Here is a 27,215-nt window from a genome sequence, read left to right as displayed (position 1 = left end):
GATTGGGGCACTTTGGCATTTGTACCTGTTGTTCCTTAATGCACAGACCTTCACCTGTGAAAAGCTTAAAAAAATGCAAATACACAGTTAGTGTGACATGCTTTTGCAAGTACCAGGGCATAAAAGCCAGAGTTTGAGATATTTTTAAACTAGGATCCCAGCATAACTGACTCTTAACAGACAGCATAAAAGTGAGTCAAAGAACTGCAAAGAAACATCAATTCAGAGACGGTCCTAAGAGTTTAATTACAGGGGCATGGGGGAAATACCTAACCAGATCAATATCTGTCTGCAAAGCTCTGTTGGGTGAAGACAGTGCAGGAGCAAATGTGCTGATGACTAAATTTCAGAAACACGGAGAATTAAGGATCTGCTAAACCGTATAGACCAGTGTGTTGTTCTGGCTGCTCAGAATGAATCATGACCGCAATTGAGCACATGAAAGGAGATGTATTTTTATCACTCGATATTTTATTTGGGTATATAAATATGTTAGCAAAGTCCTGGTGAGATTCCAAAACGTATTCTGTAAACCTTTGCATCGTTCCCTTGAGCTGCAGGGCTTGTGAGCTTCCCCACTACTTGTCCACCAGAAAGATATAGTTACTGCCCTAGCCTTCAGAGCAAACTAGATCTTCCATTGCTTCCTTCTCTAATATTAACTCATTCCACCTGCTGCCTTCTAAACAGAAAAGGTCCAAATTGAGAGCCATGCAGAGATCCATTGTAGCTTCCATGGAGCCATGCCTAGAGACCCTCTGTACTTGGCACAGGACCTCGATTCTGAATCTGCCATGTTGTCTCTCCTTCTTGACCTTTTTCCCCAGGTCTGAGGCAGAGTGGAAAGATGCTGTGCCATTCTCCCTTTTCGCTAAGATTGTGTTTGTCAGCCAAAGAAGAAATAAAGCACTGACGTGCTCAGTAAGACAGACAAGTAACTAAAGAGTTTCACATAGGCTTTGCAGAGCCCTATATTAATCGTTTCCTGTAGCCACTTTTCTTCGCCCTAGTGGCTTCTTTTGCGGTAGCCTGTAATTGCACCTCCTTTAGCATCATTTGTGAGGACAGCGTGCCTTATCCTCCTGCAGCCTTGTAAGAACTCCCAAGCTAAGGGTGCTTCGGCCAGGTTAACGCTGTACTTAGATGGGAGACCAAGGAATGCTTGGATGCTGCAGGAGCAATGTAGGTGGCATTTTCTCCTTGGATTCAGTCCTGAACCAGTGCCCTACCATGGTGTTAAGCAGTACTATACTGCTGCAGGATGCTGTGAGGCTTCAAACAGAGATGCTGAGCGTGGGTGGCTGAGATCCTCTGGCACCCTTGTTCCTCCATAAAAGTAAGAGAATTAACTCCAATGTCCTCCCCATAACCTGGAGCTGCATTTGCAAGCCTTTCCAATTTTGGGCTTCACACAATCCCATACTGGGCAGTTTGGGATTGGTGGTGAGTTTTTCGTTTTAAGCACAGCTCAGTCAATAACGTCCATAGTTTTATGGCATAGATATTTCCTGTGAACTGGGTCACTGGACTGAATCTGTGTGACAAGCTCCAGCCAGAATGGACATGACATGCCTCCTTCCAATGCAGATCCTTCCATCCCAGCCAAGGAAAAGCAGGATGCATTCTGCATGCCAGGTCTTTCTACCCATAGTTCACACCATTGTTAACCCTTTGGAGACGATAAACAGCAATTTAGTTGCTCATGTGATTGGTGTTTAGAAAAAAGGCTTCAATCTAATTGGGTCAATAATTTTTTAATATTCACATTAATAACAGTCTTGTATAACTACGTGTGTTCCAGTTTCTTCTGTGCTTTGCTAGGAGCTGTTTGTAACTGTAATGATAATAATCCATAATGAGCGGAAAACTACATTTTTGCCAATCTTTGTTTTTTTTTTTAGATGAAAACTTAGTGGAGCTGAGGAAGAGCTATAACTGGCCTCTTTATTATGTGTATTGTGTACTGATGTGACTCAGTCTAGCGAGATATTTGCTACATTATTTGGCTCTCTTTTGCAGACTGTGCCAAAGCCCTGCTTTTGAAATCAGTTGCAAAATTTGTTTCCCTTCAGTGGCACCAGGGCTTGCCCCTCTATTTCCAGTGAAAGGAAGCCACCATCAAGAAGCCCTGTGCAGTGGTCTTTCCCCAGTGAGATGGGATAACTTCGTATTATCTGTGTATTACCATAGCACCTAGGAGCCTAGTTGTCATTGCACACTGCTTCTGTAAGGGGACAAGGTTGCATTTGCTGGAGTGTGTTTCCATCTTCTCTGTAAAATAAATACACTGCAGTATACCCTACCATCTGGCTGGAGTTCTAGCCAAATCCACATGGGGGGGTGTGTGTGGATTTTAAACACTCACTGAGCGTATCCCCTCTATATCTAACCATATGGGAGCAGCGCGGTGTTCAGCCTGCCAGCGGATGAGTAGGGGCTCAGTGGGCTAATTCCGCATAATTAGCTTTTTGGCAATGGGGTCACAAATGGTGGGAAAGCTTTTAATTAAAAAAAAAAAAAAAGAGAGAGCGAGAGAGTGGTTTAGATTTAAACCCTGAGCTCTGCTGCATCCCATTACAGGAGCTGGCCTGCTGCAGTGTGTTGCGTAGTTCATGCCACACTGAAAGCCTGTGTAGGTAGATAGAAATGAATTGCAAGGAACTAAGTGGAGGTGGATGCATGATGGAATTCACATATCTCGCAATGCAGCCCCATTGCTGCTGTCATTCCACCCTCTAGCTTGAACTATGAACCCCTGTGAACCCCTAAACAGAGGTTCCTGGCCACTGGATCGGTGTAGCTGTAGCCCTTTCTCTATAGCCCCTTTAATGTTTCTTTTCTACCAGTCTGTCTGAGCCAGCAGAGGGGCTCACCCCTGGCACCTACAGGTTGTGGCACCATTGCACTTGTGTGCACACATGCGTATAAATTACCTGGGAGAAGAATGTTCCCTGGAGATACTGGAATCTTTTCTTGCAGGTGCTACAGTCAAGAGCACTGTAGAAATAAAACATATTCGTGGGTCTCCTGTCTATTGATGATGATGCCAGTATTGCATGTCCCCACTGTAAATGTTATTCTCTGTTGACAGGGATCTGACCGATGGCTGTTGTTTTTAAAACTGAGAGCTAAATCAATATCGGTGTTCTATAGAGTGCTTCATGAGCTGGAAACTTGATGAAGTGTCACCATGCTGGGGACTTGGACTAGAAGACCTCTCAAGGGCCTTTGCAGTTGTAGGATTCTATGATGCATTAATGACTGATGTTTGTGAGTGTATTATGATGTATTCCTGCAATTTTTATTAGCTAGGAGGAGCTAGGCCAAGGAATGTAGCTCTTTTAGAGACTTTTGCCCCTCCCAGTGCTCCCTAGAGTTGGGGGAGGAGGGGAGACCCTTAGATTGATGCAATAAACATATTAAAATAAAAATCTAAAGTGTGTGGCACAGGAAAAAATTACCAGAAGCAGATGGTGGAACAGTAAATGAATGGGAATTGGCAGCAAATATAAGCAAATCCAGTTTCATCAAAGCAGGGAATGGGAAGAGAAATAATCAGCACATACCACTGTGCAGTGACCATGGGGAATCTCTTCATTCACTGGAGGGCCTCCCAAATCTAGTCCTTGGCAGGCTTGCATGTAAATTAATACTGTCAAGGACTTTATCTAGTACAATGCCTGTCGGCGTAATGTGAACTCCTCTGTGGAGGGTACATTGTCAATACCAAGCAGCATCTCTCTTCTTTCCCTCTTGATTTTCCTATATGGAAAGAGCCAGTTACTGCACTAGAAAGATTATTCGCCGCCAACAAGTTATGCGCATCCCCTATGAGTTTCAAGAGAATAGCCAGAATGCAATTAAATTCATCCTTATTAGCATTAAACCTGAAAGCAACCAAGTCAAAATATAGCTGAGCAATAATCCCACAAGAGCCTGGAAACAGAGAAAGAAGCTGCTGCAGCATTCTTAATTCAGGCCTCTTGCACTCGTGGCTTTTGACATGCGTGTTTTGATGCTGGGCAGTACCTGTCTGGTAGACAGAAGTACTGCATAAGTGACACACCAGCTAGTTAGAGCAATACCTATGGAAAGATCCTCTTGGATTTAATAGAATGGTAAGGTCGCCATTGAACTCCTAAACCAACCTGACAGGAATGATGGTCCAGTTGTTAGGGCATTAGCCTGGGGCTCTGGAGAGCCTGGTTCAACTCTGTTCACCACAGACTACGTCTGTGATCTTGGGCAAATCACTTAGTCTCTCTGGGCCTCAGTTTCCCCATCTGTGCAATGGGGGTAATAGCACTTCCCTGCCTCACTGGCGTGTTGTAAGGGTAAATACATGAAAGACTGTGAAGTGCTCCAATACTATGGTAATGGAGGTCATGTAAATACCAGAGCGTGAGAGAACCTGTAGTACTCTGTAGTGTGGGATTTTCAAAATCATCTAATTAGCTTTCGGTGGGACTTGTGCTCCTGAATTAGTTAGGCATTTTTGAAAATCCCAATCTAAATTCTTAAGGGTCTCAATTTTAAAATTCACAGGGGTCAATAGGAATCTTTCCATAGACTCCGCTGGGCACTAGGTTTCTGCAGTTACAGAAACTTGTTCCAATAAAACTCCATTGCTTTTGTTCCTGTTAGATTCCGTAGGACTCTTGTTGAACCAACTGAAATCAAAGTGTCCCCAGAACAGGTAGCTGTAAACAGCATGTAGGACAGCCATATGTGTTGGGCTAATTTGTAACTGACTTTCAAAGAGACCCGACTGACGGTAGTAGGATCAGTATCTTTCCTTCTCTCTCTACCTCTTTGCAAAGGCTACATAGTTCCATGTGTCTTTAAAAAGAACAAATACTAAAGCAAATTTTCTTTAACAAAAAATCAGTGCCAGTTGACCAACGCTCATGAGCAGCCCTGTGCTGGTGGGTGGGTATGTGTGTGTGTGTGTGTGTGTGTGAGAGAGAGAGAGAGAGATTGGGTTGGGAATATCTCAGAACAGGAACATTCAGGAGGGGTCGGGGGAGAAGGGGAGAGATATAATGGCCAGTACTTTGACAGTTTCTAAATCGTCTGTTTGCTGACACAATAGTGTAAGATGCCTCTTCCCACCCCATTTAATGTAGTACCTGAGGATTCCTAGCATGAGCAGGCTTTCGGAAATCTCTGGAAGGATGTAGCCAGGTTTCCACTGCTGCTTTTGGCTGCAGACCTCAAGGTCACAGAGTGTGAAAGGATCTTTGCGTCTTTACGATGGTGAGAGCTTTCTGGGACGCAGCAGACTGCTGGAGCAATGGAATTTATACAAAGTAATGGGTGGGCATAGCAGTAATCTTGTATGGGAAGCAATCGGAATACAGGCAGATTACAAAGGAGAGTGGCCCTTTAAAACTGATGGAAATACTGATGGAAGGATTTCTGTAGAGAAGCTGGAATGCTTCTTATTTTTCCTGACTCTGAAACCAGTCACCTGTAGCTTGGATGTGCATGGTATAAAATCGTACCTGCCAAATCCTGCCTGGCACTTTGGCAATCTGCAGTGTTGACTGATGGGCACTTTAAAGGAAACTGAATGGCACTTGCTGTCAGCCTCCCACAAGTGAATCTTCATTCTCTACCTTTTTATTCTGGGATCATAAAGTGTATTCTGTAGTGGAAAGTAATTTCACCTTGCCTCATGGAACATACTGTGATGCCAGAGGTAGAGAGTTTGAATTATTGGCTGCAGATAAAGATATCTGACAAATGTAACATTCTTTCTGTTCATGCGCTGATCCTCATTTCTGCAAATTGATTCATTATTGGCAAATGCTAACTAGTGTTTGTGAATAAATATAATTGCATGGGGTGTCTGGACTGGTTACTTCTGGCTCTTTGCAGCACGTGATTTATCATCTAAGGTGGGATGCAAGCAAGTGTCAGAGAGTCACAAGCATCCAGTCCTTCCTGTGTGGGTAAATGGAGGTGGTAGGAAGGCGTCCCATCTAGGTCCTGGCTAGATGGGATGTTGATCTTGGGTGAATTCTGGCATGGTAGAAGTTGAGAGCTGACCTAAGTCACACTGAAGTGTTCCTGCTCCCTGATTGCATGGTTGAAACGCTTTAAAAATAGCAAATTCTGTTGGTGGTGGATAAATACTCTTGTCTGTACATTAACCCCAGGGGTTGTGTGAAAAACAGCCATTCCCCCAGGGCATGTGCAGACAAAAACCTGTTGATGGAAATGTCTGAGAATAGCAACGAGAAGATGCAAGCATGGTAAAAATGAACACTTGTGAATTCAAATGGATGCTGATGGGTGCTGTAGTGGATAGCATTCACTCAACTCAGTGTGCCTCCAAGGGGGACAAGGCTCTACCACAATGTGAATGTGAAATAATTCTGCCTAGAATCAATAGACTAAAGCATTAAAGAATTCTCCCCGTTGAGAACTGATGGTGGTAATTGCTGCCCTGTTTGGTGCATGAAACTTAATATTGGATAAGGTGCCATGGTGGTTTTAATGTGAACTGGGAGGAGTGTACATCTAGCGTTTCATGTTCCTGTAAGCCTCTCTGGGATGGCGGAAGAGGGGAAGTGTTGTGGGGTGTTTTTGTTGGTTTGTTTTTTTGTTTTCTTTGTAGTTTGCCGTAATGCCAACTAGGAACTATTAGTATTAGTTGAACTAAAAATACTTTATAAAGGCAACCAGATGGTGCAAAATCTGAAGAATTATTTGGTCATGTTGGTGGTGTGTTGGGTCCTGGGACCCTGTGTGAAAACGCAAGGACATTTTACCGACTCCGCCTGAGAGACAAATTGGTTGGGCCTCATTGGCTACAACTCAGAAGACAGGTGGAGAGTCTCCAGTGAAGGACACAGGAGATCTTGCAGAGTGGAAACCTCAGGCTAAGCTCTTTTTTCAGATTAAAGGAAAAGGTGATCAGTATTGGACACTAAGATGGCATTTGTGGGCTTGTTGAAAGCAGGGTGAGGACTCTGCTCATTCAGAATGTGATTGACTGAACTCTTGCTCAGGCTTTGGTCTCCCTCAGCTGTTCAAATAGCTACAGGAAGGCAGCTTTGGAAAACTGCTCCTATTTTACCATCTCACAATCTGCTGCTAATTCAAAGTAGGTCACTAGAAATGGCAAATGGCATTGTCTGATGTTCCTAATTACCCAACTCAGGAAGTGACAGGCAGATGTTACTGGTCATGCAATCAATGTAGCTGAGCAGTGGAAACTGAAGTAAGCATCTACACATCCATAAAGTTTCCAATCTGACCCACCAAAGCTCAGCTGATCTTGGAGTACTTGTATAGTGAAGATAAAGTTCCACTGGTCTGGGTTGGGGTGTTGGGGCTGTGTGGTTAGTGTTCTTCCCTGCAGACGAGTTGCCACATGGTTTAACCAGCTTGCTAGGAAGATCGGCAGGAGGAAGGCCCGTCAGGCAAAGGCTCATCGCATTGCTCCATGCCCAGTGTCAGGGCCAATCCGACCCCTTGTGAGGTGTCTCACTGTTAGGTACCACACGAAAGTTCGTGCTGGCAGAGGATTCACCTTGGAAAAGCTGAGAATGGCTGGCATCAATAAAAGGGTTGCCCGGACAATTGGGATGCAACACATCCACAGAATCCCTGCAGGCCAACGTGCAGAGACTGAAGGAGTATCGCTCCAAACTTATCCTCTTCCCAAGGAAGCCCTGTGCACCCAAGAAGGGAGACAGCTCTCCAGAAGAACTCAAGATGGCAACTCAGCTCTCTGGACCTGTTATGCCAATCAGGAACGTTTACAAAAAGGAAAAGGCCCGTGTTATCTCTGAGGACAAGAAGAACTTCAAAGCCTTTGCCAGCCTGCATAGGGCCTGGGCAAATGCCCGTCTCTTTGGAATCTGTGCTAAACGAGCCAAGGAAGCTGCAGAGCAGGATGTGGAGAAGAAGAAATGAACTGTTCTCCCTCGAACTGTTAATAAAAGAGTGTAGAAATGTAAAAAAAACAACAACAACAACAAAAACCGCTCAGCTTCCATTCCAGGACCTTGCCAGCTCAGCAGGACGAACAGCACTTCACTCCAGGGGAAGGACACCTCTTACTTTTCACCCTGTTTATATGTGGTAAAAGTAGGGGATAGAGCTTCAGGTCCACAAATCCAATCAGATTTTTGCAAGGGCCACTTAAGATAAGAGAGCTGAGAAGATAACCAATCACAGCTGGCACCAGAAGAAGGGGAAGAAAAGAAACAAATCTGGGGAGAAAGCAGCACATCCTCTTAAGCCCTGAACAGCAATTATGGTGAAGTTTAGATCCCTGATATACATTGGCATCCAATAACTTCCATTATTTAGGTCCAATTATTTTTACAGTTAATGTGCTTTAGTTACCTTCAGTAATTAACTCATAAAGTCTTGTCAGTGGAAGTGAAAATTGCTTCCCCCCCTAAGGATAGTGGATAAATTACCCAGTCTGATGGGCAGGTGTTTCCCAAAATAAATGGAGCCAAAATGTTATTTATGCAGCTGTTAACCCAGTTAGGGGCAGCTGTTGACGTTTCATGCCTGCTATGCTATATTCATCCTGTACTGACATGGCAGGGTGAATTGGCAGGTTTCTTCCTTAGTTCCAAAGACTGACTTGAGCTTCTGGTTTAGCATACGGGGAAGATGCCTGCTTACCCAGGTGGTGGTGATCCATCTGGCTCTTAGCAAGCTGTAACAGTACAGTGTGACCTTGTGACTAGAGCATAGGACTGGGACTTGGGAGACCTGGGTTCTGTTCCTGGCTCTGACACTGACCTTGAGAAAGCCACTTCCCTTCTCTGTGCTTGTGTTTCCCCAGGAGACAGCCCCTGCCCCCAGCACAAGAGGGCCCTGATCTCAGTTGGAGGCTCTGTAATGCTACTGCTATTCTCCATCATCAGGCTTAATTAAATACAGTGTAATGTGATATGCCTGGGTATTATCTTCAGAGAGCACCACAGCGCTTCTCAGACTGGCGCTCAGAGGGAGCATGTGTGAATGCAGGTTTAAGGAGATGGGGCACGCTTGTCCATCTAAATGGCTGCAGTAGGGGAATGGAAAGCACTCCAAGGAGAGTCGTAGTACTTAGCACTGCATACAGCACTCGATATAAAATGCTTTGACATTCTTAGATTATGAGGATAAAGATTATCTCTCTTTGATGTACTAAAACTAAGCTACAGAGGGAATTTGATATGAAATGGTGCAAGCTGCCCAAAGCCACACAGCAAATAAGTGGCAGACCGGGATGTAGAAGTTCAACCTTGACTCCCGATCTCTTGTTCTCACCGGTGAACCACATGGCCTCCTAAGCTGTGCAATGTCTGCCTAAGAGCAATAGGAGTATTTCCATAGTTTTTTTGAGTGCGTGGGAAAAGGCTCATCTTTATCATTCCCTTGCTGCTTGCAATTCAAACAGTCAGGTTCTCAGCAGTAGCTCAGTGCTGCAATGGTTAATCGTCCAAGGTAAGTGACATGTAGATTAAATGTACAAAATGTTCAGTGTTAATTAGTTAGCATGCAGTGCTAGAAATGTGCTAAGTCATTTACAGATATCTGACAGGGTCCCTGACTGATGAGAGGGCAAATTAAGTGAATGTATAGATGAAGGAAGGGGCGGGGGATAGGATATAAAAGCAAGTGTTTGCTAATATAAGGTATTAGGAACCTAGGAATGAGACTCATTAAAATGATACATATGATTAACAGTGTTTCTGTAACCTATGTGCACCTCTCTATAAAAATACAATTCGGTGAGGTGCATAAAAATACATTGATCTTAGGTCACTAGTGGTTTGAGATCTCTGGGTGGGAAAGTATTGTGGAAGTGCAGAGTAGTTCCCTCCTAGAATGAGTGTGTTGCATGTGTGTTTCTGTAGTTCCTTCTGGCGCAAGATCCAAACCTGCCTGCGAACAGGGTAATTGAGCTGTAGTACTGAACTGATGTTTTGCATTCAAAACCATGAGTGGGTCTGCCTCATCTGTAATTATTTAATTATGAGAATGCAGATGTGCAGGTCAAAGGCTAAGCGCCACAAAAAGACTATGTATTTTTTGCCAGAAGGAACGAGCATCCTCTCTAGTTGAATTTTTCATTAGGCCACATGAAGAGATGGGACAAGCCTTGAAATAGGAGTGTTTCCCGGATGACAGCCTAACCCTTAGTCAGTGACAGGGGATGCAGGGCTGGAGGAGTGCTACTGAAGTGGAAGCAGTATCCTCCTCCTAGGACAAATACCACAAAGGTGACTGAAGAGATTATAGGGTATTAAATTCTCCCCTGTTTCCCCCCCTTTAATCTGTTTGATCTCTCGAGGTACCTAGGTTCACAGTATCGGGGTGCCTCCCAGATACTCGGCAATATTATTTGTATCTTTTTCTTCCTTTTTGTTCCTAACTTGTAGGAGGAACAGCTTGATTAGCTTGGCTATTGTAGACTGGTGTGAGTCAGGAGTGTGTGTGTGTTTAGAACTTATTTGAGGGGGAAACTAAGTGGAAGAAATGAGTCTTATGTTTAGCTCTGAAAGATTTCTGAGCTCCCTGCAGGGGTGGACTCATGACTGTTCTGTACACTGAGTCTGTTGGATGCGTGAGCAAGCTAGTCTGGTCTACTTCAAACCAGCTCTAACACTGTGGGTTCAGAATTCCAACTTGTACGTTGCTGAAGTTCGATTTATGCTTCAGGTTTTGTCCTGACTGGGAAAAAGGTCACGTTTAGCTCAGGCTCAGCTAACACGAATTAGCTAATCCTGAGTTAAACCTGAACGCTCTTCCTAGACGCTAGGAAAGGAATGAATAAAGAGGCCAGAGTTAAAACACAACTGTTTAGAGACTGGGAAAAGGACCAAAGTGAGGAGGAGATTCTAATATTTTGGGGGGAGAGAATCTTTAAACACCCATGTGCTTCAATTTATCTTTGAAAGTATTATGGATAAGACACTTGACTGGGGATTCAGATCTCTGTTCCATTCCTGGCTCTGCTACATGTGACCTATAGCAAGCCAGTTAATCTCTGTGTGTGTCAGATCCCTATCAGTAAAATGGAGATAATGATTCCTTTCTCCTGCACATTGTCTGTTCAGATTGAGATCTCTGTGGCAGGGACGTCTCACTTACGTGTTTGTACAGTGCTGAGAATGGGACCCTGTTCTGAGCTGGGGATACTGTAATGCAAAGAGCTAATTTACTCTTATTCACATCACAGGCTTCCTTTTGCCTAGAAATATTTTTAAACCAATCTGTTTTACCTAAAGGGGTTAAATTACAGGACAAATGTTAGCGAACGTGACCTTGTTTTGCCAACTCCCAAATAATGGATTCAGTGGACCCCACTTCATGAGGTTCACCCCTACTGGTATTTATAGCACAATGAATGATTAAGTGTAGATAAGTTGGCCTGTGTATGATGTATGTTAGCTCCTATTGTGTTATGTAATTGCCTAAGAGTGAAAGGACAGTTCTGGAAACACAAATTAAACAGTGGCCTTAGTGATTCCTGATGTGACACGTAGCCAGTGACCAGTAGAGGGCACCATACACCTCATGAAATGAGGTGCCACATGGGTCAGTAAGTCACACCATGTTCCAGAACTGCTCGCCTAGCACCATTGGCATTGTGTTTGGGTAGGAATGCAACGCTGCTACGAGGCCTTGTTCCACCTCTCCCTGGAAATGAATGGATTGTTGCATATACCTCTTCATTTAAGAGGTGTGGTGAGGACCTCAGCTGATGCATGTGTATAAATGGAATGGGTGATTTGTCTGCCAAAGGTGGGGTCCCATCTCATGATCCTTTGTGTCAGAGCTTGAGGGTGCATTCTGGCTTGGAGGGGCTCAGTTACTTGTCTAATGAGCATCTGCTGAAGAAGATGCTGGTCCAAGGCCAAGTGGACTTTGCTGACTTGTCCCTGTGTCTGGGTGTATTAACTAGCATATTTATACCTGCAATGTTATGAAGTGTGGAGGAGGATCTCAGAAGGTGCCTGTGTGACAGGCCATCTCTGTGGGAGTGCAAAGGATAGGATTGTCTGCAGGGAGCAGAAAGAGAGTACAGACTGGGAAGGCTGCACAACTGGTCCGGTCTAGAGAGTGTCTTTTTTTCCGGTTTAGGTTATGGTTGCTTTGGAAGCAGTTTAAACAAAGTCTCAGGAAAAAAAAAAAAGGGCATCTCTTATTGCAGAATGAGTGTCCACTTGGGAAATGATACGGTATAAATACAGTGGGTTTACTACCTGGCTATCACTGGTGCAGCTTTCCGGCATAAAGTCCTGAATATGCCATTGACTTGCTGCGTGACCTTGAGCAAGTTGCATTCCTGCTCTGTGCCTTCAGTTTCTGTTCCTCAGCTGCAGAATGGGCATACTAACCCACCATTATGAAGCAGTTTAAGATTAAAGGTGGGAAAATATTATAGGACGGGTCTGATGGGGCCAAATTGTGTAGTGTAGCATTAGACGGCCTGATCCCACTTTTAGGTTTCATTTGCTCGATCACAGTTCCTCTTCGAGGTGTGTTTAGAAACTGTTCACTTGTTCTCACAAGGGTAACAGATAGATCTTCTACCCCAGCTATTCAAGAGCTTTTCTGTCTGCTTCAGGGATGATAAGATTGCTACCTCTGGCATAGGGAGAAAAATCATTCACTTATTTCCTGCATCACCCCACATCTGCTGCAATGTCCTAGTCTGGTGCTTTGGAATTGGAAGCAGCAGGGTTCCATCCCTGTAAACTGTGTCTAAAGAAACGCTTGTGCATAGCAGCTGCCGGGTAACTACACTAAGGAAGTTCCCTCTTTTTTTTTGCAGCACCTTGATCGCAGTCAGCAGATTTTTCCTTCCTAAGTGAAGCGGCTGCTACTTAATGGAGTATTAGGCATGTGTGAATGATTGCAACCCAAGCTTTGGTGTTTGTGCTGCTCATACTCAATCTGTTCCGTGGACGATGTAGGAAGGCAGCCAGGAAAGTACAGTAGTAAATAATACTTCTACAGCACTTGCCATCAGAGGCTTGCAAAGGGCTTTGACAGCATTACTGAATTAAGTCTCTTAACATCAGTGAGAAATCGGGAAAGCATTGTTATCCTTTCTGTAGTTGGGAAAACTGAGGCACAATGGAGTTGTCCAAGATGTAGTAGTACATTTGTGACAGAGATGGGAATAGAACCATATCTTCTGAGTCTCAGGTCAGCGACTTAAAGTCTAGACCAAGAAATAAGACAGGAGCAAGAAAAGTAATTTTCTTCAAATGAATGAGCTCAATACCTTAAAAGAAACTTGTACTGAAAGGGAGATCTCAAAACAGTAGTGGAAGGATACTTCAAGGAGTCAGCACTTACATTGTTACCAAATCGTTCAGTATGGTAAAAATGTCTCTTTAAAATTGTAAATCGTCCTGCTTCAGGACATCAGTCAACTACTATTTGACAGGACTTAGGAAAAAACTTCCCATCTGGGTGTGTTATTCCATATCTGACCACTGCAGGGATTCTTATCTTCCTCTGAATCATCTGGTGCTGGCATCTGTCACCCAGGATACTAGACTAGGCGGGCCACTGATCTGATCTGTGGCTGGTCTCAAGTGATGTTACTGTGTTATGTTTACTCTTAAAATAAGACACTTCTGCAGTTTCCCTAATTTTAAAGACACTTTGTATCCAAATACTTTAAATGAGATCCTTGGTTACCAACATATAAAATAGCTTTAAATGTTTGTGCATTTCTAGGAGATATTAAGGAAATGTCTCTCCTTTGGCTTACTCCAATATTTTCCAGACAAGGGCAGCAAAGAGTTTAGCTGGAGAAATATATGGGAGCACCTTGAAGTTCTACAAGCACATTCCCTCCACAGATGCAGAGAGAGAGACCTCTAAGCTGCACACGCAAAATGCTCCAGAGTCTCCTTTCTCTTCTTTAAAAGAAACTAGGAAAGTGTGTGCAGAAACTGGTGTTGTGCGATGACAGCCTTTACGTGGGAATGGGTCGTGCTCTGTGCAGTGAGACCCACAATACTGCAGCTTTACATGCTCCTGTGCCACTGAATCTAAAGCACAGGAGCATCTGCTCCTTGTCACCTCCAAGCAGACTCCATATGAAGAAGTTGCTTCCTGAAGCAGGCTTGGGCAGAACCAGAGCTGGACAGAGCATTTTCTCTAATCTGCAGGAATGGCAGGTTTGGAGGGAAATGATCTTCCTCACCCCCCAAGCACTCAGGTGAGGACCTGACTGACAGTGATTTGTGTAGAGCTTAATGTAGCCCTGGGTCTCTCAGGTTTTAGAGGGGTAGCCGTGTTAGTTTGTATCAGCAAATAGAACAAGGAGTATCATCAAAAACCCACTTCATCGGGTTTTAGCCCACAAAAGCTTATGCCCTAATAAGTTTGTTAGTCTCTAAGGTGCCACAAGGACTCCTGTTCTTTTTGCTGGGTCTCCTCGTTCATTTTTGCTGATGCCTGCTATATTTGGCCGCCTCCTGTTAGATCTTGCGGTGCAGTGATGTCTGGCTGGCTCTCCGCAGCCAGTTAATCTTTCTCTCAGCTACCAGTCTCTTTGCATCACATTTCCCCCCTCTTGCTTACAGGACTGTTTGCAGCAGCTAGTCCCACCCCTGGTGCCAACTGAACCTGTCAGTCTGAAGTGTGGGGAGTAGACCGCTCCCAACCCCTCCAACAGGACTCACCCTTGCCTGTGACTTGCATGCTGCTTCTGGTGGGGTTTGAACCAGGAACTTCCTGCTCAGCCAGGTGAGCTAAAATTAAGTAGCTTGGCAGCTGGCGCAATGAGCTGCAACCTGGCTGAATTCTTTGGTGTTGGAGATGGGGACTCTTGTGTATCCATAGAGATCACTGATTTGGTATATGGATATCAGTAGTAATACATTCTGTCTCTCTTGGGATTGCTTCTCCTGGCAATGAAATGCAGCCAGCTCTGCAGAGGAACATGGTGCAGTGTTGTTTGTTTAATCAGCCCCTCACTCTTTGTTCTCCTTTTTTATGAGTAATGTAGGTTGCTTTTTACAACAGTTTGGGCAGCTGGACAGATGTTACCAAGTTCATCTGTGATGTAATTCCACTGCAGTCAATGGAGTTAGATCAGGGATGAACTTGGCTCAAGATTTCTGGGGAGGGAAATGAAGTAATTTCTCCAGTTTCCACTGTAGTATCATATAACAGATTTGCGGACTTTCCTCACGCTTCCATTTACCCTCAGTACCCCATCAGGACAGCCTTCCCCCCACGTCTCCCAGCCATACAGCTCAAAGGCAGTTCTGCTCCTCTTCGGTACCTGGAGCTTCTCTCTCTGTCACACAACCCTGACCATCCCCAGCATTGAGAGGACAAGAAAAGCAAGGAGTCACTTGGGGTGGAAACACAGGGGAGCCCACAGCCCAAGTAAACTGCATCTTTTTGTTCTGTGTTTGTACAGCACCTTTGCGCAGTGGGGTCCTGGACTGTGTCTGGGGCCCCTGGGCACTCATGCAATACAGATGATGATAAAGGCCAAACGAAGGCAAATCAAGATACTGACAGTAGGATGGCCGGGTATAGACCTGATTGTTTTTCTCTTCTCCCACCCTGTCCCCCCCTCCCACCCCCAGCTGATCCTGACTAAGGATGATCTCATACTTGGCCTTCTTAAAAAAAAAAAAAAAAAAATAGGGACATACCCTGCACTTGCAGCTGCTTATTACCATCAGCAACACTTCCCTGCCGTGCAAGAGTAGTGACAAAAAGTGCCGGCAGATGACATTTGTTGGTAGCAGCATTTAATTGTTCAACTGGACTATGACCAGGACTGTAAAGGGGTATGGTATTTGCATAGCACTTCAAAACGCTTTACAGATGTTAATTAATTCATCCTCAGAGCAACTCTGTTGGGTAAATTGTGGCTTGCCTACATGAGAAAGTTGCACCAGCTTAACCTAAAGTGTGAATTCAACTGATGTTAAACTAAAAAGAAAAGGAGGACTTGTGGCACCTTAGAGACGAACCAATTTATTTGATGTTAAACTGGCACTTGCCCCACTGAGGGCGTTCTTAGCTTGCTTTCAGAGTGGCTTTTTTCAGTTAGTCTCTTGAGAGTAAGTTTAAGCTAAACTGAAATAAGTGTGTCCACATAAGAGTTTGTACCAGTTTAAATACACATTTGAATTAAACACCTTTTCCATAGAGACACAAGGCCTTTGTTTTATTTCCCAATGGGAAATAAAGGCAGGGAGGTGAAGTGACTTGCCCAGGGTTGGAAGTGAAGTGTGTCAGAGCTCTGTTTAGAAATCTGGAGTCCTGGTTCCCAGACCTGTGCTAGGACCATACCTCTTCAGTGAGCTGGATAGGTGGAGCAGGGTATATTTATGGCATGAAGTCACCCAAGGTTTCTGTAGAGATCCACAGTCTGTAAAACTTCACAGACTAGTTTTCCCCACCCTCCCAGTAATAACTATGGCAATCCAGCCCTTTGTTTCCTGATCCAGAAGGCTGTAAATCAACTCCCTAAACTTGTGTGGGAGGAGAACATTTCATACTGTGAGGAGGTGAGCTGGCCTTTGCAAGAGGATGATTATATAATTCAATTGCCTTTGGGCCATGCTTCTGCTCTCCATTGCGCTAATGGCTGGGGCCTGAAATTCCCATGGTGCTCAGATGTGGGGAAGTCCAGTGTATTTCACTGAACCACCAGTTCCCTGGAGAGTTCAATCCAAGAAAAAGCTAGGAAAACCCAACTACCAAAAATATTTCTAGTGGGCAGAAAAACCACAGCACATTCATGTGGCTTAAAGGGCAGTCTACTTTGTGGTGGTGAAAGTCCTGTGGGTTATGTATCATTTAACTGCACAGTTCCTTGCAAGTTGTGGTTTCTTTTGCAGGGCAATAGGTTTGGAACAGCTTTAAGAGCAGCAATTCCAAGGCCTTGGTTTGCCCATGGAACAAAAGACTTGGGGAGGCAGGGGCTGTTTTGAGTCTTTTCCGTAGAACAGTCGAGGCATAGGCTTCCTGGCAGGATCAACGCTAATAATAAACGAAACAGTCTCGCCTTCTCCCCTGCCCCCCCCGCCTCCCCTTTATTTCAGTCTATTGGCTATAGTCCAGTTTAAAGGACACAGAAATTAAGCTAGTGTAATGGACTGGCCTGGTTGTTTTCCACCATAAAATGTTGACTTTATTGTGGGAATTTTTTTTTAAGTTTATTTTTATCGCAACTCGGCTCTGAAGTTGTATGTAGCATCCTTCTCCAAAATCCATTGGCATTATGCAAAATGTTCCAACTGGGACTTTTTCCCTTTTTGTTGCTGTTTATCTTATGTTAATTAAAATCTAGCATATCTAATTTGCATATTCATCTGTGAACATGAACCTATCCTGACAACATCCCTGCACACCCCGCAACCTCCTCCCCTCCCCCCCACTTTACTGGTGGAGTAAAGGAGTATCATCCCCATTTCACGGGGGAAACCTGTGGCAAGGAGCTTGAGAACCTTGTATTTTCACAGAAGTCTATGAATGCTAAGAGTCAGCATTAAGGACTGTGGAGTTCCTGGATCGCTGTCATGTGCTGAGACCACAAGGCCATGTCTCTTGCTTTATTTCTGCCTTGGCCATCCTGCTCACACTCATGTGCCTGATTGTGAGGAAGACTTTGCTCAACATTTTGAACTGATGGAAGAAGAGACCCAGGATGGCCTGATGGGTGTCCTTCTTTCTGACTTACACTGGAGCCTATAGAGTCTTATGGCTCCTGTGGAGTCGTCTTTGTTTGAGAGCACACTTGGCAACATGTTCTTACCCTGTTATCCAAAGGGGTGGCTGCATCCATTGCAGTTGAACTCGCCATGAGCTACGATCTTTTGGGTTAAAACAAGCTGAGGTCAGTGAAAAGGCATTTCCTCTGCCCTTCAGCACAGCCCGAGCCACTTTGCCATCCTCGCTGCGCTGTGCTCCGTGTGGTTTCATTTGTAAAATATCTTACTTTGTTACTATGCCCTGAAAAGTTTTGTTCGTGGAGGCATCAGTTGGGAGATAGGAGCAGATCAGTTTATCGTGATACGATCAAAACAAGAACCAGGGAGTTGGGACTCTTTCTCTTAAGCAAAATGTAAGTGGCAACTAAGTTTGTGAGCTGCGTATTTTAGGTGGGTATAATTTACAGCTTCCTCCTTCTGGCTTTTCTTGCTACCCCTTCTATCTGCAAGTTAGACCCACTTACCAAGACATGTAAATTATGTTGTCTCTGAATTTGATTTTAGGACTTTTTTTTTTTTAAAGATTCAACCTCATTGGACCAGCATAAAGCACTTCAAGATGTTAAGAAAGAATACTGAGGCCTGGTCTACACTTAAAAGTTTTCTCAGCCTAGCTAGGTTGGTTCGCAGTGTGAAAAAAAAAATAATAATCACACCCTGTAGCCAGCAGCTATGCCCGTAAAAGCTTTAGTGTAGATACAATTATACTGGCAAACATCCTTTTCCTGTGGTAGCTTATTTTGTTCAGGGAGTTGGCACAAGTGACAACATAAGAACTCTTCTGCTGGTATAAGCTATGGCTCTGCTAAGAGGATTTGCTGTGTAGATATCCCGGCAAACCCTTTCTGGTGTAGCCAAGGCCTGAAATGCAGCCACTGCTGGGGTGGAGGAGGAGATATTGTCCAAGGACAATGGAGGCAAGCTCCCAACTCCTAAAACAAGTGCCATGGGCTGTCTGAGAGACCTACACATAGGAAATTGCAGATAATTCAGTTTCTCTGTTACAGAAGGGTAATGGGATGAGTTGAATTTGTGGTTCCAGTGTTGCCCTTAGGCATTTTCAAACTGATGCTTAGTTCTCTAATGGGTGTAATGTATGTGTCTGATGGGAGGTATTAATACTTCATTTCACTGATTTGGGGATGGGGGTGTATTTTAACTTGGGCCGCATGAGCTCCAACCTGAGTCCTCCCATTTTGTCTCCAGTGTGCAAAGGTGGCTAAGTGATGTGAAAGCTGGGTGGGCTTGGCCAGACTGCAGTTATGGTGGAAGGGCTCTGTCGGGAAACCTGGCTTGGGGAATGGCATAAGCCCATGCACCAGCATTTTCTTTTAACCTGTATGCTGGCAAAGATCACCTGCCATGTAGTCGCTGCCCTCTCTAAAGAACAGAGAGAGAAGTGTGAAGAACGCAAGAACAGTCCTTCGGGTTTATCTACACTGCAATGAGACGCCCATGGCTGGCCCATGCCAGCAGGGTTCAGGCAATGGGGCTGTTTAATTGGGGTGAAGATGTTTGGGCTCCAGCTGGAGCCCAAGCTGTGGAACTCTCTCCCCTTGAAGGGTCCCAGAGCCCTGGGTCTGCACCACAATTAAACAGCCTGAGTCCCGCAATCCCAAGTCAGCTGGCACAGGCCAGCTGCGGGTCTTTAATTGCAGTGTAGACAGACCCTTAGTGCCATCCCAAGGAGGGATGCTGCTGATGCCTGCCCCCATGGAAAGGGACAGAAGCTCACTATAAGAGGGGTCAGAGAGGAGGAAGGAGGGTCTTGCGGTTGAGGCAGTGGACAGGGATTCTGGAGATCAGGGTTCAGGTCCTAGCACCACAACAAGCTTTTCGTTGACCCTGGACGAATTATTTAATCTCCCTGGACCTTCTGCCCCCCACCCCCTTCTGTGGAACAAGATATTTCCTTTCTCCCACTCTTTGTCCTGTCTCTTTCTTTCAATTCCAAATTGGGGCAAGAGTCTCTCTGCTCCGTACAGCACCAGCATGATGGGGCCCAGATATCACTGTAATACAAACAATGACTAAACAAAGGGGCTTCATAATGATGATAGACACGTTAAGCATTAGGATGGGGGCATCAGCCAGTCGTAGCTGAGGCAAGAATGTTGCGGGGCCCTTATGGAATGAATAACGTGAACAATACTGGGTGAGATGTAATACTGAGAAAAGCTCTGTAGGGAGCCTGGCACATTCTTTTTCACAGCTAACTGGAAATAAAACTTTTTTTTTAATATATAAACTTTTTTTTTAATGAGCTTGGACTACTCTGTCCTGATGCATTCCAAGCATCCTTCACCTCTGTTTTTTTTCATCATTTTCTGGCAGCTCTTCCAGGCCACTAATTCTCCTGGATTTCCTGCTGTACAAATACCCTTTCTTTCCCTGATTATGGCATAGCATTAAACGCAAGTGTGCACTGTCAGGAGGGATGTTCTGAGCTCTCCATTACAATCTCTTCATCGCCTAGTAGAAAACGTGTGTTTCCTGATTCCATGCCACATTGTAATTCCGTCAGAGGAACTGCTGATGGAAGTTCACTCAGCTTATGAATGGCAGGAAAACGTGAGTTACAGTTGCATTCAATTAGATCTTCCACTGCTGAAAGCCAGTCCTCGCTTGCAAGGATTTTATTTTTAATGCAGTTTACAGTGATGCTGAAAAATGTCTGGAATTCAGAGCCCAAAAAATAGGCAGCAAAGCACAAGTGTTGGAATTTTGCTGATTAGCCTTCATTTAGGAAATGATGTATATTGGGGACTGTCCAGCATTCTTCCTGTTGGAGCAGATTTCTCTACTGTGTAGCTTTTATTTTTGCCCTTCTCCTTCTTGCAGTGAAGAAATTTGCTCATGGACTCGCTGTTGTGCCTACCGAAAGCTGTAACCATGATTGTGAACCTAAGCTGTCTTTGTGGTATACCCATCAGGTCTTGGATGGGCACTAAGGACCATGAGAAGTTGACCTGAATCAGAGCATGACTCCCGCACCAGCAGTGGCTAGAATCAAATGCATTTTGGGAAAGTGGCCCCCTTTATGGGAAAGTGCAGTGTTGAAGAGTGGAAGAAAGGTGTGGGATTCTTACCCAATGCTTATAGACAAATAACTCATTTCCCTGAAGGATGGTGCTCTTGTCCTTACCTTTGCCTTAATGTTATTTTTAGGTATGCATGCAAATGCAGTTCATCCCTTCTCCTAAACCGAATGACGTTGGTCTCAATGTAAGGTTGTATTTCAGCATGGCTGGGAACAGGGAAATTGCTTGCAAGGCCTCTCCTCTAGCTGCTGCCCTTCTGCTAATTTTGCCAAGGATCTTCAAACGAGAGGGAAGTGCTGCAGTTGGTAGCCTTTACCAGCCTAGCCCTCACCAGCTCGCAAGTCATCTGGTTCTGTTTCACCCCCATGATGCCGATGATGGGGTTCAGTGCTTGTCGCCCATGAGAAAGAGAAACTGCATGACTCATGGAGGCACAAGACACACTCTGAACTTCACTGGTGTAAATCAGGAGTTGAAACCATTCAGCTCCACTGTGTGGTTTTTGGGCGTATGTCAGTGTATCTACCTTGGAAACATAATCTGCCAAACAGACCCTGCTAGGCTTGAAGGTGCGCTTCCAAGGAATCTGTTGCAAGCCTGAAGTTTTAACGCTTCGGCCTTCCCTTCCAGCTTTTCTCTGGCTTTTTACACATTCTGTGGATTATTTAACAAACCTTAAAACCTGCCCTTTTGCCAGAAATTAGTTTTGGTTCGTTATGTTTTACAGCATCGAGCTTAGAAATAGACAAGTGATAGAAATAATCGCTTCCTGTGCTGTTTATAGAGCACCAATCACTGCAGTATTTGGAGTCTGATTTTCTCTTTATCTTTGTTCAAAAAGAACCCCTCCCCCCCAACAATTTAAAACAAAATCAAAAACCCCCTATCACCACCTGAGGCTGCCCTCCAGTCTCCTTTACATTTGTTAATAAAAGTGAGATTATCACTTCAACTGTCTCTGAATCCAAGTGCTGAAGTGACGTCCACCAGTTCACTGGTGTGACTTTCATTAAAACATCAGCAAACATATATTTCTTGAATGGTTCACTCTTAGTTGGCCTTATGGGGGGATGGTTGCTGGATGTCCATTCATAGCCAACTCCTCTTCTTCAGCAGTTAAGGTTTGACCCTGGTAACGAGTATTGAGAATATTTGCAAGAAAATGAGCTGGAGATAGTGCTTGTCTCCTTCATTTTTTTAATGCTTGTAATTTAACTCTGTCATTGCTTATTTCTCTTCTTAAGATCTCACTCAGTTCCTTCCAAATTTCAACAGCGTCAGCAATAAAACAGCTCTGCATTTTGTTCAAGGCTACGGAAATAGGCTTCAGGGTACTCAGCATGTGTTCAACCTTTCTCTTAAGCCTAATGTTGAGAACTTTGGCTGTAACAGTGCCATCTATTTTTTTTTTTCACGATTTTATTCACAAACTGTCATCAGATTAGGCCAGTTCTTGATCTAGTGCTCAAAACAGTCCACTGCTGAGTTCCATCACACATCTTGTGGGAGAGTTAGCTTGGTTCCTCCCACTTTTCTCAGAGTAGCTGCTGCAAAATGGTTATTGTGGAAGTATTTTGCAATTTCAACATTAACCTTATTTCTGGAACACTGAAGTCTTTAGCTAGGAGGGGCATCAAATGAGCACTGCAACTATATGTTATTATCTTGGGACCGTCTTCACTCTCTTCTAAATTTCTTCTCATCTTGGATACATTTGCAGCATTGTCTGTGACCAAGCTGCGTACTAGACATTTGAATTTTTTTTCACAGTTTGTTATAGCTTTTACTGATACTTCTTGTAAGTATTCTGCTGTGTGTGCATTTCCTGATGTATCAATTGTTTCTGTAAGGAAGACATTCCGTTCTTCTGTTGTCACACAAGCACATACAAGGGGATCATTGTGAACATTGCTCCACCCATCAAGACTCAGGTTAATAATTTCACCCTCTACACCTTTTGCACACTGCTCAATTTCTCTTTCATACACTTTATCCAGCAATTTGCTTGCGACATCTGCTCTGTTGGGTGGACTGTATTCTGGTCTTAATGACTGAACCATGTTAATAAAGTGTGGGTTCTCAATCATACGGAAAGGAGAGTTTGTTACATAAACAAACCGTAATCTGCTGGTTCTTATCACAAACTTATCTATGGTTGTTACTGGACAATGGAGATTTTTTTTTTCTTTTTGCTATAGGTGATATACTGTGGCTATGTGATATTCATGATGTGACTAAAACACTATCATTGGCAGATAACTCTGAAACTGTAGAAAATGGTGGTGATCTTGAAAGTGGATAGTCTTCAGAATCCTGTATGTTCAGGATGGATTTTCCTAAACAAAATAAGTCAATGCAGTTATTTAATTATTATAACCATACGGCTCATTTAGTATTACTCATTGCATTCACTGACACTCAGGACTATTTTAAAGGTGAAATTGTAAAAGGAAGATCTGCCTAATTCAGCTATTTATTTTTTTATCACAACTGCATCTAAAATGATAGTACCATAGAGTAACAACTGTATTTTTTGCTCAAACATGAGAATTCAAGAGTAGTCCAGAAGGAAGACAGGCAGTCCTTAAGAGAGAAGTATGAAATAAAAAAGTTTACCAACCTGAAGATCCTGCATGTTCAGACATGTTCCTTTTATCATCTTCAAGGCAGCTTCCTCCTGAGAAGGAACACTTCTCGTGATGTTGTTTGATACAGGCAACCAGGCCTTGCATTTCTTTGTTGCACTATTTGCATTTTGCACACATGCCTGTCTTACGCACAGGTAGAGGACCTTCATTAAAATATTCCCAAAGTGGGTCTCTTTTATGGCCTGCTACCATTATAGGTTTTCAAGGTATGGTAGATCTCAAATCAATGAAGGCTACATTCAGAAAGACATCAAGACTTCTGGAATATGATGCTCAAACAGTTTCACTTTTGTTTCTACTGCCTGTCCCTCCCGTCTCACCTTTATCTCCAGACTTCTTCTCCTTGTCCAGATCTGTTCCGCCCCCAACAATTTTGTATTCACTGAACTTTTTGAAATGTTGCACTTTTAGAGAGAGGTAAGGGATTGACTCTGTGCACACAAATTTGCAGAGGGACAATAGAGTTGAGGTTTGTTGTTTCTCACTTCTCTATATTATTTATTTATTTAAAACATTTTTGCTGTTAACAAGCATGTTACCTCTGGAGACACAAATCCACAGTTTGAAAACTGCAAAACTAAGCATCTCTGATGGTATCTTCTAGACTGAGCACTGAGTCCCATTGGGTAGATAGAAAGATTAACCTAAATAATCTATACGGAAGCCCCTGGAATCCCATAAGATTGGGTCCCTAATCAATGAACTATTGGAACTAATTTACAAAACTTTTCTTAACCCATTACATGAATATGTCTCATACTATAGAACAGGGGTCGGCAACCTTTCAGAAGTGGTGTGTCGAGTCTTCATTTCTTCACTCTAATTTAAGGTTTCGCGTGCCGGTAATACATTTTAACATTTTTAGAAGGTCTTTTTCCATAAGTCTATAATATATAACTAAACTATTGTATGTAAAGTAAATAAGGCTTTTAAAATGTTTAAGAAGCTTCATTTAAAATGAAGTTAAAATGCAGAGTCCCCCGGACAGTGTGAGTGCCACTGAAAATCAGCTCACGTGCCGCCTTTGGCACGCGGGCCACAGGTTGCCTACCCCTGCTATAGAATTAGAATTTATAATCCCTATTCCATGATGAGTTTATGCTCTAATAAATTTGTTAGTCTCTAAGGTGCCACAAGTACTCCTGTTCTTTTATCTTTGAGCTATAAGGTATCTTAATTAAAACTATCTTTAGATAGGTTTTTCCTCAAAAAGCATTTTATCAAAAAAATCTGATTTAAATAAAAAAAATCCGATTTTTAAATTAAAAAAAAATCATTTATTTTTATCCACCCTGGATTCTCACCTTGGCTTGTTTCATTTTGTGTAACCTCATTTCTTCTCTCTTCTCGATGATGCTCATTTCTTTCCTGTGTGCTAAGAAAAATGGTGGAAGCCTTTTGTTGATGCTGTTTTTTAAGGAACTCCTCATCTGTCTCAAGTCCTTTAGTGAGATGCCAAGAATCCAGTTGTAAGTTGGTAATTGCTGGGTTTGTCCACATTGTTTTGTGATTCCTCCGTTCCCACGAGGGGTTGGCAGTCCTATCCTGTAATGCTGGGGTGGGGTGGCAATACTATTTCTGTAGCTCTCCGCTGCACACAGGATTCTTAAATGCTAGTTAATCAGACCTCAACTATTTGGCAGCTCTGAGGAGCAGATATGCTTTCGAACAGCAAATGCCCATGTCATTGTTCATGCAGACTGAGGCCTCTAGTGGGAAGAGGCAGTATTTCAGGTCAGTGCTCATTCATTTGAACGTGGGGCAGGGTTTGCCAAAAATGTGCTGTATATGAGATGACAATCTACATTGGGAGCTGAGCTTAGACCACAAAACTCATTTTATTTGGAACATTGACATCCCTCTGAGTGCAATGAAATTGAGTGCTTCTGGCGATGGATTGCAACATTCAACAAGCCACCCCAAACATCAAAGGCTATTCACTTAACAGTTCCAAAGGATGGGTGAGCTATTTGCTTGCTGTAGTAACTGCCTCTGGACACAGTGGTTCCGACGGCAGCCTGATATGATTGTAACTTTTTTCATTTCTGCTTGGCACCGGCCACAGAATTCCATGCATATCGGAACTGAATGAAAAGTTATTTCACTGCAAGATGTACAAACAAATATACAGTCACTTACCTAGGGGAGCCAGGCAACTGCTTGTATTTTGGGTTGGCAGAATTTATTGTGTTTTTTTTATAATTTCAATGGATAATATCAGTGTTTGTTTATTTTTATGCTTTTTTAAAATTTTCACAGTGGTGCAAAAATATGGGTTTTAAGCTTTCTTTTATTTTCATCTATTTAAATGTTCACACTTGTGGGAAATAATGGAGGAGGGATGCCAGACTGTAGGATGTGGTGGGTCAGACACTTATTTAATGGCCGTAGGCATTGGGATTCACTGTTAAATCACAACATCATGTGTCAAAATATAAAAAGTAAATATCCTTAAATCCAACTGTAATGCATTCTCAAGCAGCATTTTTCTTTATAAATTTTGATCATCGATGGAAATATTTTTTTGTTGGTTTGTGCATATATGGTGAAATTGGCATTTACCGACATTTACTGATTAAAATCTAATCCTTCCAAGCCTTCTTATATTGTTACAAGGTATGAACTTCTTCACTGCAACATAGCTTATCTTGTGCATCTGACCTGGTATTTAAGGGATCTGTAGCCTAGTGGTTAAAGCAGCAGGGTGGAACCCAGGACTCCTGGTTCCTACTTCTGAAACTTCCCCTGATTCAGTATATTCTTGTCTCCATCAGCCTCAGCTGAGTCTGGGGACACAGTTACAACATGGATCCATTGTGACTTAACCTTGTTTTAACAATGTCCTTGGTCTGTGCTAATGCATTGGTTATGTCCAAAACTTTAGAATGTTTTAGGGACACTCTTAATGCCCAACAAAATGTAACCTGGCTGTTTCTGGGGGGACGTTGTCTTACTATGTGTTTGTACAGCACCTACCATGAGGGAGGCCCTGATGTCTAGTCTTTTCGATAATACCTGTGCTAAATAACTGTGGGGGATAACCATGTGGTAACAGGATCTGCCATGTGGCAGTAGCTGTAGTGTAGAGGGTGCTCTTGTGATATGGATTGAGTTACATAATCTCTTGGTGCCCTAATTTACCCTACTGTGAAATGGGCATAAAATGCCTTGCCTGCACTGAGCATTTGACCAGACTTCAGCTACCAATGGCTGAAATCAGCGCAGATCCCCCAGGTTGGTCCTAATACTTACTGTGGCGGAGTGTGTGATCGTATGTGCGCAGAGGGGGGAGATGTGAATATTGTGAGGATTTTACTGGTGTTTGCAAAGCACTTTTACATCCTTGGGGGAAAGGTGCTACTGCAGTGCAGTGTATTATTCTGTAATTGCAGTAATGTAAAATGTAGGACAATAAAATGAATCTGGTATCACCTCAGTGTCTAAGCTTTTTGGGGGAGGGATTGTCAGTGATTATAGAGGACTTTGTACAGCATAACTTGGTTCAGACCTAGATGAGGCTTCTTGGCGCTTCTGTAATGCGTGAAAGAACCTAAGCAAAAACTGCAGGTATGGCTCCTCCAGTGGAAGCTGTAGCTTGGTAATAGCTGGGTTCTTCCCTGCCCCGCTACCCCCTTGTCTTACTGTCTCACACACAGAGTAGTGTTACAAGGGAGGGAGATCAAAGGCTGTTTCTCATTGGCAAGTAATTCACACTCACAGATGCAAAGGCAGCATAACTGCAAAGTGCTGTGTAAAATACAAGGCAAAGAACAACATTGATTTTACAAAGCTGCTAGTTC

General features: G+C 43.5%; 1 pseudogene; it reads left to right on the top strand.

Annotated features, from left to right (window-relative positions):
• The first annotated feature begins 6,254 nt into the window (after positions 1-6,254).
• Positions 6,255-7,982, top strand: LOC125624096 (large ribosomal subunit protein eL13 pseudogene; annotated as a pseudogene).
• Positions 7,983-27,215: the final 19,233 nt, after the last annotated feature.

This window comes from Caretta caretta, chromosome 17, assembly GCF_965140235.1.
Source record: "Caretta caretta isolate rCarCar2 chromosome 17, rCarCar1.hap1, whole genome shotgun sequence".
Taxonomy (NCBI): domain Eukaryota; kingdom Metazoa; phylum Chordata; order Testudines; family Cheloniidae; genus Caretta; species Caretta caretta.
The sequence above is the reverse complement of the archived record's forward strand: the minus strand, read 5'-3'. Positions and strand labels throughout refer to the sequence as shown.